The sequence below is a fragment of the Triticum dicoccoides genome, chromosome 7A (genome assembly GCF_002162155.2).
Source record: "Triticum dicoccoides isolate Atlit2015 ecotype Zavitan chromosome 7A, WEW_v2.0, whole genome shotgun sequence".
Lineage (NCBI taxonomy): Eukaryota > Viridiplantae > Streptophyta > Magnoliopsida > Poales > Poaceae > Triticum > Triticum dicoccoides.
This window is the reverse complement of record NC_041392.1, coordinates 65787764-65801251: the sequence shown is the minus strand read 5'-3', so window position 1 is coordinate 65801251 and position 13488 is coordinate 65787764.

The following is a 13488-nucleotide window of genomic DNA, read 5'->3' as shown; positions in this document are numbered from 1 at the left end:
GGTGCATGGAGGGGCATTGTTGGAAAAGTCCCAAAAAGTCCCAAAAAGACTCTTCTTGAGAGTCTTCTTCATTTAGTCCCAAATGCCTAGTTTAGTCCCTAAAAAGTCCCTCCCATTTGGTAAAAAAGTCTCTAAGAGGGACTTTTTCTAGTCCCTAAAAACAAACACCCCCTAAGTTATAAACAACCTTATAGAGTATGCAAGAACCAACCTCTACACGTGCTTCTATGTAAAGCATTTAATGAAAAGAAAAGGATAGAGAGAAAGTAAAAAAATGCACTTATAACCAACCTTATAGTCAACTCTATTATATGAATAATTAATATTGGTAACTCGTACAACTAGAAAAAGGGCTATAGATGGGATTGATACTAATGGCGCACCAGACAAGCGGTGCGCCATTAGTATATACTAATGGCGCACCACCTACTGATACGCCATTAGAGTTGAAACTACTAATGGCGCACCTGGCCCAGGGTGCGCCATTAGTATCAATTTTTTTTAACTAGTGCGCCTGTCCAAACATACTGATGGCGCATCCAGACACAGTGCATCATTACTAGTTGTAACTAGTAATGGCGCACCAGTCGGAAAGTGGGCCACTAATGTTGTTTTTTTATTATATTTTTTATTCCCTTTTTTGCAAAACTACTAATGGCGCACTGTTCCACCGTGCGCCATTACTAGTTTAAACTAGTAATGGCGCACTGTGGGACAGTGCGCCATTAGTATTTTTTTTTGCAAAACTACTAATGGCGCACCACCAGGAGGTGCGCCATTAGTAACCTGGATTACTAATGGCGCATTTAGAGTTGGTGCGCCATTAGTAAGTGGGTAGCAACAAGATATTTTGGACAGCCTCTCCTACCCACACTCACTTTCTCCCCACTTCATTCTCTCCACCTCCTCCTTGTCTCGGGTGCCTCCTCTTTCTCACCTCATTTCCACCATAGATTCATTCAATTTAAGTGGTTAAATTACCTTGTTTTGATAGGTAAGTAAGGGGGGAAGCTATATTTATGTTGTTCTCCCTACAACAATGTGCACATGCACTTTTTATAGCCTAGCTAGATCTATGTATGTTCGTGGTGTTGCATATGTTTATGGTGTTGCATATGTGTTTGTGTTTGGAGGTGTACCGGTATTTGAAATTCGATAGTTGCCAATATTTTGCCGGAATGTTGATTCATTTCCGTTTCGGCGAGAATTTTGGCATTAAGCATTCTTTTTGGTCCTATTTTTAGGGAAAGTCATGCCAAATTTTTTCTTGGTTCTAAAATATCATTTTGCTCTACCCCGCAGGCGACCATGGTCCGCATGATGACCGAAGGCATCGTGAATAGGTTTTCGAGGTCCGCGAAGGCCGAGATGCTTCAAAAGAACGAGACGGAGATAAGATGTCCGTGTCGAAGATGCAAGCTGAAGAGCCTTATTGCGGACCCGGAATCCGGGCAGGTGCGGGACCACCTGCTCTTGCGTGGTTTCATGGATGGCTATCGGTGGCAAGGTGATGAAGATGACTACGAAGTCGTCCATGGGGGCCGGGCAAGAAATGAGGAAGGGCAGCAAGACAACCACCGCGGCTCGGGCGGGCGAGAAGACGAAGAATCCCCAGGAGATGATCACGACGGTGATGCTGTACACAGTCATCATGCAGAAGATGCAGGACATGATGATGAGTAAGATGCCGGAGCAGTCGACGGGCATGATCATGAAGATGATGATGCCGACGGAGCAGACGACGCTGGACCATCGATGGGCTGGGTGCAGGACCCTCATATTCAAGAGCTGCTTCTCAAGCAGACGGATAACGCAAGAGCTGCCGCCTGAGAGAAAGCCAAGATGGATCAACTTGAGTTAGACGCGGTTACTCCATTGTATGAAGGATGCAGGCCCAATGATACCCGCCTGAAAGTAACGCTCATGGCTCTGGAGATGAAGGTAAAACACAAAATGACCGACGCATGCTTCGATGAGAACATGTCATTCTGGCACGAACGTCTTCCCGAGGGGAACAAGTGCCCGGCCAGTTTGGAGGAGGCGAAGAAAATCGTGTGTCCTCTGGATTTACCGCACGTGAAATACCATGTGTGCATGAACAATTGCATCATTTATCGGGACGAGCACGCGGAGTCTACCATATGTCCGGTGTGCGGCGTCACTCGATACAAGAAGAGGAAGAAAGCTCCTCGAAAAGTGGTGTGGTACTTTCCGATCACTCCTTGTCTGCAGCGGTATTTCACGGACCCTAAGGTAGCAAAGCTCCTGCGTTGGCACGCAGATAGGGAGGAGAAGAAGCGAGAAAATGACGCAAATGATCCGGAGATAGATAAAAAAGACAAGATGCTGAGTCACCCTAAGGATGCGAGCCAGTGGCAAGCGTTAAACTTCGAAGACCCAGAATTTGGGAATGATCCAAGGAACATCGTGCTGGGCGCGAGCACCGATGGAGTCAATCCGTTTGGCAGCCAGAGAAGCACACATAGCACCTGGCCTGTGTTTGTGTGGATGTACAACCTTCCCCCCTGGTTGTGCATGAAGAGGAAGTACATTCACATGAGTATGCTAATTGAAGGACCGAAACAACCAGGGAACGACATCAATCTGTATCTGGGGCTGCTGAAAGAGGAGCTTGACACGCTGTGGAAAACGCCAGCCAATACGTGGGACGCCGCAGAGAAAGAATATTTCCCTATGAGAGCCGCGCTGCTCATGACGGTGCACGACTATCTCGGTTACGGATATGTCGCGGGGCAGGTGGTCCACGGATTTTCTGGATGCGTCAGGTGCATGGATGACACAACGTATCGCCAGCTAGATAGAGATCCCGGGTCTTCGAAAACCGTGTTCATGGGACATCGAAGGTGGCTTCGCGACGATGACCCGTGGAGAAAACGCAAGGATCTGTTCGATGGTGAAACCGAACCCCGAGGACGCCCGCGTACGAGGAGCGGCGAGGAAATAGACGAGCTGTTGAAAAATTGGAAAGACTGCCCACTGCCGGGAAAGAAGCAAAAGGCGCCAAAGCCGGAAAAGAAGTGAAAGGCGCCAGAGCCGCTGCTGAAGGTATGGAAAACGAGGTCTGTTTTCTGGGATTGCCGTACTGGAAGATCCACCGTGTGCCTCACAGCCTTGATGTCATGCATATCACGAAGAACGTGTGCGAGAGTCTGCTTGGTACCCCTCGCGCTTCCCCTCGCCCTTCCCCTCGCCCTCTCGCCTTCTCCTCTCCCCCAGATCCGCATCGGCAACCCGCGCGCGACGCGCCCGTCGCCGGCCACCTCGCACCACCGTGGCAACCGTCGACCTCATGCCACACTGACGTGCCCAAGCACTCCACCTCCCTCGACTACGTCTCCCCGGACAAGCCGCAGGACTCCGGACGCCCCCGCGACACCTTCCCCGCCACCGGCTTCCTCTTTGGCCCGGCGGACTCCGTCGACAATTCGCTCTGGCGAGCTCTCCCCCGAGCCCGCTTTGCTCACCTGTAGGTGACGGTGAGCTCCTCTGTCGATCCCCTCCCTTTCCCCTTCGGTTCGTCGGGAGTACAGCTTAAGTGATGCTTGGATGTGTAATCTGCTCTAGTGAGTTCCTGTTTGTGATGTGTAATCTTCTCTAGTGACCACTCCATCTGGTGGTGGTCAGCTACTTGTCCAAAGATCCGAGGAGTAGGCTGTCATCACTTAATCCGCTCTAGTGACCCACGATGTGTAATCTGCTCGATGTTGTTGCTGCTGCTGCTTAAGTGATGCCGGTGCTTGTTCTTGTAGTTGCACTCTAGTGATGCTGCTCTAGCTCTAACTTCTAAGTCCACTGAATTTTGTCAACTTGTGATGCTGCTGCTACTGTAGATCTTGTGAACTTGTGATCTTCTGAACTTGTGAACTTTGCTTAGAAACATCAATGAATTTGGTGATGGAGTACAATTTTGTATAAAATGAAATGCAAGGTTGCTGATACTGTAACCCAGATCACACAGATCAATTTTTTTTCAATTTATGCAACTGTAAGAGTACCAACCAGATTACACAAATCATTTTTGATCTGCAAGGTTGTTGTTGCTGTGATGGAGTAACTCTGTAAGATGGAGTACATGAGTATTGTAGTAGTAACTCTTGATTAATTATGGCATTGTGTGTCATAATTTAAAATTGCCATGTTTATTAGAAGTGTTAACCATCACTTCTGGGTTGTAACCTTAGCTGTGTTTCAATGCTTAAAGACTATTAGCTGCATAGTAATTTCCCTGTCCTAATTGTTGTTTTTCCATGCATAGATGAACATTCTATAATTTCCAAGGATCAATTAGACCAGATTGGGCTCTCCTTTTTATTGTTGTTTTGACCTTTCTGTTGTGAAAAATAAAGCAGGATTTTAGACTAATGTGGGCCTATGGCTACACCAGCATGGTGTTTTGATTCAGAAGTGATGATTTGCTACAACCAGTGCATGCATGCCTTTTTTCTTCTTCATTTTTAGTAAAGTGCTCTGTTCTGGGTCATGGACTTTGTGCCATGGACCAGTGCATGCATGCTGCTGCTGCTGTACTACTTGTCAAGTGATGCTGCTGCTGCTATCTGCGAGTTGCTGCTGCTAGTTGTGATTTTGTCAAGTGATGCTGCTGCTACTTGTGATCTTCTAAAATGACCCCTTTCTCCTGAAACGTTGATTAATTTCCGTTTCGGTTGAGAAATGGGGCACTCCAAGGTCAAGAAAATTAGCAAAGGTCATGCCCAATTTTCTTGACCTAGAAGGTGCCCGATTCTCAACCGAAATAAAAATTAATTTTCTTTAGTGGTTGGATTAGTTTAGTATTTTTTTCACACACTCAGACACCCTTGCTTGCCATGTGTGTGAGAGAGATAGTGAGAGGAGACAAAAAGAAGGGGGTTAGGAAGATGTTGCCTGCTCATCAAAGCTAACCATCTCCCCCTTTTCACCCCTTTTCCTTTGTCTTTTGTGGGTTGCAAGGAAGCTACTGTCTTAGCTAGCTTAGCTTGTGCACAAATCCCAGTGTTACAATCTAGAAAATTAGCCTGCAAAGATGAGGTCCCATGCTGGCTGTACCACTGCATCATGCAACAGTGCCTTCAAGATCCAAGGCAATATCACAAACATCATAGGCAATTTGACCAAACTCACAACCTTGTATCTTTGCAGCAACCAACTTTCTAGACACACCCCTCAAGAACTAGGTTACCCTGAGAACGTGGACTTGGACCTTAGCAACAACACACTACATGTTCTATCCCAAAACACCTAGGCAATATCACAAACATCTCTCAATTGTTCCTTGACAATAACCAACTTTTTGGCGACATTCCTCGAGAATTAGGTTATTTGGTCAACTTAGAGATCTTGTTCCTTGACAATAACCAACTTTTTGACCAAACTTTGTTCCTATTTAGAGAGAAACATGGCCAACAACGATGAGGCCGGGGGTTCGGGCTTCAAGGCATTCTGGGAGCTGTCCCATGAGATGGAGGAACAACCTCACTTATATGAGGACGCCGCCTTCCCCACCGATCCTGAGACCACTAATGGTACCGCCGAGGATGACCCCACTGATGCCACCACTAATGGTGCCGCCGAGGATGCCACCACTGATGATGGCGGCGCACGCACAGATGGCAGCCAACCGAAGAGGCAACGGAAGGACCGGCGCCCGACCGTGCTCCGCACCCTCAAGGAGGAAGTTACTGAAGTGGACTCCAACGGGAATCCAACGGCGCCCGAACGAATAGTCAAGGGGTACTCGCTTCAGCTCGGGTGCATTATCCGGAGCACCGTCTCGATCAACACCGAGAACCTCAGGCATCCTGACCGAGGGAATTTGCGCAACCTCCTCTTCACGAAGCTGCACGAACGATACAAGTTCCCCGCTGAATTTGAAAACACAAGCCTCAAAGGGAATAAAGTGAACAATGTTGCCCTCACGAAGATGAGCACGGCCCTGGTGGGCGACGTCAGCTGGTCGTGTGGCCGGCAAAGGCTTGTCGACAAAATGGTCGTCATACTATAACACTAGTGGGCGAAAGGAGAAAAAGACCAGCTCGGAAAGCCAGGCGCGCGAGGTACAAGAACTCAGGGCACAGGTGGCGCGGATTCCGGAGGTTGTCCAAGAGCAAGTGCAACAACAACTCGGAGCGACGATCACCGCCATTGTGCCTACCTTGATCCAGGGGATTAGTGCGTGGATTGCGGGCGGCCAACAGGGGCCGCCCCCGATTCCTAGCTTCACGGCCAGCAACTCGCAGAACGCGATGGCGGGGCCATTGGTGTCTCCGGCGGAGGCGGCATTGGTGTCTCCAACGCCGGCACGGGAGCTTAATGCACCCGGGTGTACGTCGGCCGACACCTCTGCAGCAAGCGGCCCCTCCGTCAACTGCACGCCTGTCGTTGGCGGTGCCTCGACATTAGCCGAGCTCGACGCCATCATCACGGTAACTAATTAAGCCTCTCTCGGCCGAGGACTTCATCTCCTTGCCTTTGACTGGGCATCCCTGACGCCCTACATGTTTTCGCAGGGCGCCGCCGACGTTCCGTGCACTCTCCTGCACTTCGTGAACAACGAGTTGGTCGATGTCGCCAAGGGCAAAATCGTTCAACCGGGCAACCCCTTGTTCCACGGTACCCAGATGCCACCCAACTTGTTTAGGGTTCAACTGGTTCGGGTGCTGCCAGGCTGCGACGAGTTGTTACCTCCGATTCGACCCGTCGGGGCCGACGATGATGACGTGATGACCCTCAGTGCTTGCCTGAGCTGGCCCTTGCTTTGGCCGAAGAGCCAGATTCGTTTGGGGGCGGGGGACACCACCCCAAAGACAACACCGTCAGTCGTGCCGGCGCCAAGTCGGCCCCATGGCAAGACCGCCGCAACGGTGCCGGACATCCCTATGCCACTGGATCCAAACATGCATATGTCACAGGATCAGAACAACGACGACGACGATACATTTGCCAACGTCGATCAGTACTTTGCCGATCATGGGTACGGTGGCGACTTCATGGGGCCTCCTTCTCAAGAACCCAACCCAACAAAAGACGTGCGCGATCTAGCTGGTACCACGGAGAAGCCAAGTTGCAACAGGCGTCGTCTGCAGTTTAGCTCTCAGGAGACGCCTCCAGCTGCCGACTTCACCGAGCCTCAGATAGGCGAGGTGCGAAATATGATTAGCCCCAACACACTCAAGAAGGCGGTCTGTGAGCAGAACTCGGTCCCATTACAGGAGAAGAAGAAGGCACGCAAAAGAAAGACTAACAAGGGTGCGGGCCAGCCGGCACCGAGTACGATCCGTGCTCAGGACGGGCCACCTTCACCTGAGGATATCTCGAGGAGGGTGCATGTGGCGGGTAGGCCGATGCTACCGAGAAATATGCTCGATGCTGCAACCGGTGCTATGCGGAGTCTGCGTGACAGTGTTCTTTCTTTGGAGAAGCGGCGTCTCGGAGAGAAGGATGTGGCATACCCGGTTTTCGCGGCTAAGGTGCCAGAGGGCAAGGGCTTTGTGGATAACTCCATCGGGGGTACGATCGTCCTGCGGTTTGATGACATCCACGCTATGTTGAACCTTCATCCGCTGCACTACACCTTCGTTCGGCTATTTTCGCTGAGTATGGAGATGCGGATCATTCGCGACAAGACCCCGAACATCGTGATAGTCGACCCCTTCTACATGCGTGCCAAGATCTTGGGCAGCGCTGGGGACTGGCAAGTCGCGAGTTCTTACCTCGAAGGCGTCATTCTGGCAAACCAAGATAAGGATAACTTCCTCGTGCCTTACTTTCCCGAGTAAGTCCTCCCCTCAACCGCCCCGTAACATATGAATTCTTAGATTTCGATCGTTTTTCTTTTAACATTCCGTGTTCTCTGCAGTGACACACATTGCACGCTCATCCTCCTAAGCCCCAAATATTCCATGGCCACGTATTTCGACCCGGACCGTCAGTCGAACGTAGACTACACAAATGTCAAGAAGGTTCTTGATGATGTTCTCCCCGGCTACGTCAAATCTGGAGGCACCTTCACCAGGCCTATTCGTAAGTACGACAAGCACGTGTTCTCCCACAATACGACGTTCTGCTGCGTCAAGCAGCCGCCTGGCGGTCAGAAGGGTGCCTACTATGCCATCCAACACATGCGGGCGATCGTACGGGACCATCATCAACTTCTGCTACCGAGTAGACTCAAAGATTGGGCCGCGAGCGTGTCGGCAATCCAGGACGCGAACATCAGACAAGAATTCTTTCGCATCCAGTCGGAGTTTGCGGAAATCATCCATCAAGATGTCCTTCGTACCGCGGGGCAGTTCTACCTCAGAAATCAACCGTCCAACAGTGACATCGACACAATCCTACAAATGCAGGCTGACAACGCCCGTTCTTTCATGACTCCCACGATAGACGGCGGCTTCATCCACGCTCCGGTCCCTTGAGTCTCATGTTGTAATTAAACTTTAATGAACTTGTAGTATGTCTCTTTGGTTTCGAGAGTCGTTCAACTTAAGATGTAATCAATGCTATTAATGTCTTGCTTTTCTCTTCCGATCGTTCTGTTGCATACTTATATATTGCTTATGTATTGTCTGTGAATTGGTACTAATGTTTCGTTTGGCTACTGCATAGCGATGCCATGGTATGTCGTGTACAAGGGTAAGGTTCCCGGAGTCTACGACGACTGGGAGGAGTGTCGGAGACAGGTTCACCGATTCAGCGGTAACAGTTACAAAGGGTACGCCACTAGGGCCGAGGCCAAATCTAGATACGCCCGCTATCTAGCGGGAGAGGGGAGGGAGCGTTGGAGGAACCGGATGAAGACGAGTTTCATCGTGATGATGCTCATCGTGATGACCGCAACTCTCTTCTATGTGATGGTAGTTTAGATGATCGATATCGACTTGTAATGTGAAGACAAACTCGCGGTCTCGAGACTTGTAATATAATGTTCTATCTTTGTTCGGTCTTTTCAATTCGGAGACTAATATGATGACTTGTATTCGGAGACTAAAATGATGAATTGTATTCAGAGACTAATCTTCTATTGTATTCGATGAATCTGTTGTTGATGTGTGTTGTCTATATTTTGTCCAATTATACATTTTGTAACCTGTGCAAAAAACAGAAAATAAAAAAATAAAAAACCTAATATTCATACTAATGGCGCATCACATCATAGTGCGCCATTAGTATGCCAAAGGATACTAATGGCGCACTAATGGCGCATCTTGCTGTCATGCGCCATTAGTATGCCAAAGCACCTGGGTATACATGCCCCCCTGGGAGGCATACTAATGACGCACTGTTGTATATACTAATGGCGCATCTGGGGTGCGCCATTAGTATACCAGATACTAATGGCACACCTGTGGTGCGCCATTAGTAAAATATACTAATGGCGTGCTACTAATGGCACACCACTAATGCGCCATTAATGGCCAAATTAGATGCGCCATTAGTAGGTCATTTCCTAGTAGTGTCGTAATGACATGGCATGTTTATATCCAACAGCTGATTATATTATGAACCATGCTCTCACGTAGACGCCAGGCTCTAGTTTTACCTAGGCATGGAGCTTAGGTATCCAACTAAACTAGCCTGCAGTTTTCCACAACCGGACCGGGTGCACAATTATGGTTTCGACGCGGGCGTGCAACTATAGTTGCATACGCGGGGTGTAATTGTAGTTGCACGAGGTTAACGGACATACAGTAGCGTACAACGAAGGGGAGTGGGGGCTACAAGTGCAGTTGCGCACGGTGGAATACACATGCAAGTGTGGATACACACGACGTGAACAAGAAAAAAAGGTAAATCAATCAAACAAACAAACAAAAAATAAAAAAAGTTATGCACATGAATCACCGGGTAAAATTAAGTGATATAGTAATTAAATGAGACTTTGTTAATTTCTCATCTAAAGGAGGATTTGCAAATCTGAAAAGGAAGATTGTTCAAGCAAAGCATTTAATTACCTAAACAGGAAGGAACAGTTATCCGGGTCCTCGCGTACATCAGGTAGAGGGGAGGAGTGGGATAATGGCCGAGTGGGAAGAATTCTCCCCGGCGTGCTTCGGTGGAAGGGTGCCCGGCATCACGGACGGAGGCGTGACGAAGAGGGTTTGCTGGGTGATGGTGCGAGCCAGACTTGGACACGAACAGCGATCGTGATGCCGCGGGGAGACGACTGCCCGCCTGCCGGCGACGTGCCGGGAGTACGTACGAGGATGAGGATGCCCCAGCTATTGCCGGATTCGACATGGCAAACGCGGGATATATCGATGATCAGTGACGCGCGCCACCTGAAGCAGAATGTGGTGGCCTGGAGAAGTATATAGAGCGAAAGAACTGCTGGATCGATCATGGCAATACTAATACCTCGTATTATAAAGCATCTAGTGTTTCCTTTTTAAAATGCAAGTATGATTATGACAAAAGCGACACGAGTAAAATTAGGGCCGACGTCTCTTTCAATGTTAGTTGGAGTGGGTACTCGGAACTATATAATGACTACTACTAGCTAAAATGACTGGCTAATTGGGTCGGCTAAGTCATGCATATATTCGGGATCGCTAGTTTCTAGATCCTTTGCAAGCTAAATTTTGTCCTGTACTTGGGATTCGTGAACGCCATTTCTTATCCGGGAACCAGCCTTTGTTTAGGACGCGAATATCTCCTCCCCATCCGGCGCGGCGCCCACGACAAAACGCTGCGGACGAAAAACGTTCTCCCGCGGGATTCATCTTGACGCATTCGCGGACATGGATAGATACGAGAGACGCTTATTCGACCATGTCCATCAAACTTTCGGCCCTGTTTTCATTTTTTTTTCAAAGTCCGCACCTCTCCAAAATAACTATAGATAAGCATAATTCTTCGTATAGTAAAAATATTCAAACGCAACACTAGTTTAAATTCAAATATTACAATTCAAACATTAAGTTTTTAAATAAAAAATAGTCAAACTTATATTCTAACTAGTAGAATGCCCGTGCGTTGCCACGGGCTTTTAAAATATTTTTGTTGTGTTGTATAGACATAATGTGTAAACTTTCACATATAGAGATAAGATAGCACGGGAATGTCGGTGCCTTGCCATGTGCTACGATTTTTTTGCTAGAATTATGTAAACATAACGCATGTCAAATTTCACATGTAGAGACAAATAGCACAGGCACAATCAGGGTATTTATTGAAGTCCAATTCACTTGCAATGTAAATTGATAAAAGAGATAAATTAACACTATATAAATATAGAGCGGTGATCCAACTAAAATTCTATTAAAAATTAATATCTATTGTTCCTTGTGTTGCGCTTAAGAAATTCTCACACAATATTAGAAATGTTGTCTTTAGCTTTATTTGCACGATATTTGAGCAAGTATAATAAAACTTTTTCCTCAGCTTACATTGGTCAGATTTTTTTGAAAAGGAGGATGTACCCCTGGCCTCTGCATCTGAATGATGCATGCAGCCATTTTATGAATTATTCTCAAAGACCTTACAAAGTAATACATCAATACGCCTGAAGCCACCATCCAAGGAACACCTGTTGCTCCTATCCCCTTGATGAAGGGGTGCCAATTGTCCGAGCTTAATACCAAATAGACATCGCAGCGAAGCCTAACATCTAACGCCAGATGCCCCAGCCTAGCCACATACAGGGACTGGGTTACACACCGGTCCGACGCACTCACAAGGTAGCATGTTGGCCTAGAAGTTCTCCACGGCGATGCATCCAAGAAGGGAACGGCGCCGAAGAGCGCCGCCATTGCCGGCCTTGGCATCTAGCCGAGAGCAGGTTTTCACCCAGATCTATTCGAAGAACTCCATCCAGCTTTTTGTGCACGGATCGCCCAAAGGAAATAGTCGTCGCCGCCTAACCGGCCACGGCACCACCACGGTGCCAGAGCAGCCGATTACGTTAGGTCCACCACGCAAGCCTGCCGCCGCACACCAGATCCGTCGACCCGCCTAAGCCCAACTGAGCCCGGTGAGATCCGAGATTCCGACCACCACCGCCGGAGGCTGCGCCGCCGCTGTCGCCACATCCTCCGCCGAGATCCCGCCGCACCATGCCGCCGAATCACTGGAGTGGCCACGTTGCCGCCGCCAGAGGAAGATGCCACCGCGCGCGAGGGAGAAGACCCCACCACTACCGTCACGGCCCATAGCCCGGGCTTCGCCGGCGTGAACTCGGGTGGCGGCGGGAGGAAGAGATCGGGGAGAGGAGGCCTAGGGCGCGGCGGCGCGATCTCCCCCGTGTCGCCAAGTGTTGGCGACGCGGGGGCCGTGAGTCTCAGTGAATCCTAACTGCAGGCGATACATTTTAATCTTACTTTTTATCAGAAATGTGCTGTTGTAATCATATAGTAGTGCTTCTAACATTGTTGAGAGTACTCACTGAAGTGATCATAATCAATAACACTGTCTATTACTCATGTGTTACTCATGTTGCGAATCCCAACCCCCACCCTGTGCTCACTCTCAATCCTCACTCTTATCACAAATTCCACTGACTCCCGTTCTAAGTGAGTTACCCGAACATGCACTCAGTAAAAAGATAATGCTAGTCATCTTATATATATCGTCATCAAAATTTTGCCTGCACCAAATTTGTACAAAAACAAAAGACAAAAACAGCTTAATATGAGATACGGTTTTCTACTCCGGCGGCAGCACCACTCCCTTGATAAATCATGAGCTTGTGCTATAGATTCACATGCTTGATCATTCTCTAACCCGTCAACCTCCGCCTCCGCTCCCCAGCCTTATTGACCTCCTCCCCCTGACCTCCTTGGACGGCACCTCTCCCACCTCCTCATTTGGCAAATTATATCATAGTAACTAGATCATGATTGCGCGCGTTGCTGCGCCCGTATATTTTTAAAAAATATAGAATATATTGTGTAAACATTTGAAAAAATATATATCAAGAAAACAAAGTTACATAAAGGATAATTTAATTATTCACATAATGAGAGACTTTCTGTCCCGTTATACTGTTTCTTAATTTATATATATGAGATAGGCATCCCAACCTCACCAACTGAGAGACACAAAAACAAAGAAATTGACTATGTCAACGCCACCACCAAAGAAGCATACATACAGGATTAACGAATCATCCACCGTTGATTTGCAGATAATCTATATAAGGATACTTCTTACCATGCCTGACTTAACCTCAAAAGGCTAGGAATGTCCGCATGTGCAGCACAGATTAACCCCAAAATTTTCCATAGTGCTCAAGAATCTGACAATTTAGCCCAACGGGTGGATATATAAGTAGTGATCAAGAATCTCACAATTTAGCTCAACGGGTGGGTGTAGAAGTTTTTCCCGGGACAAATAAGTACTCCCTCCATTCCAAAATAGATAACCCAACTTTGTACTAATTTAGTACAAAGTTGGGTCATTTATTTTGGAACGGAGGGAGTAATAGGCTTGTATCCAAAAGAAAATTTAGAGACTACGCGACACCTTTTGGGC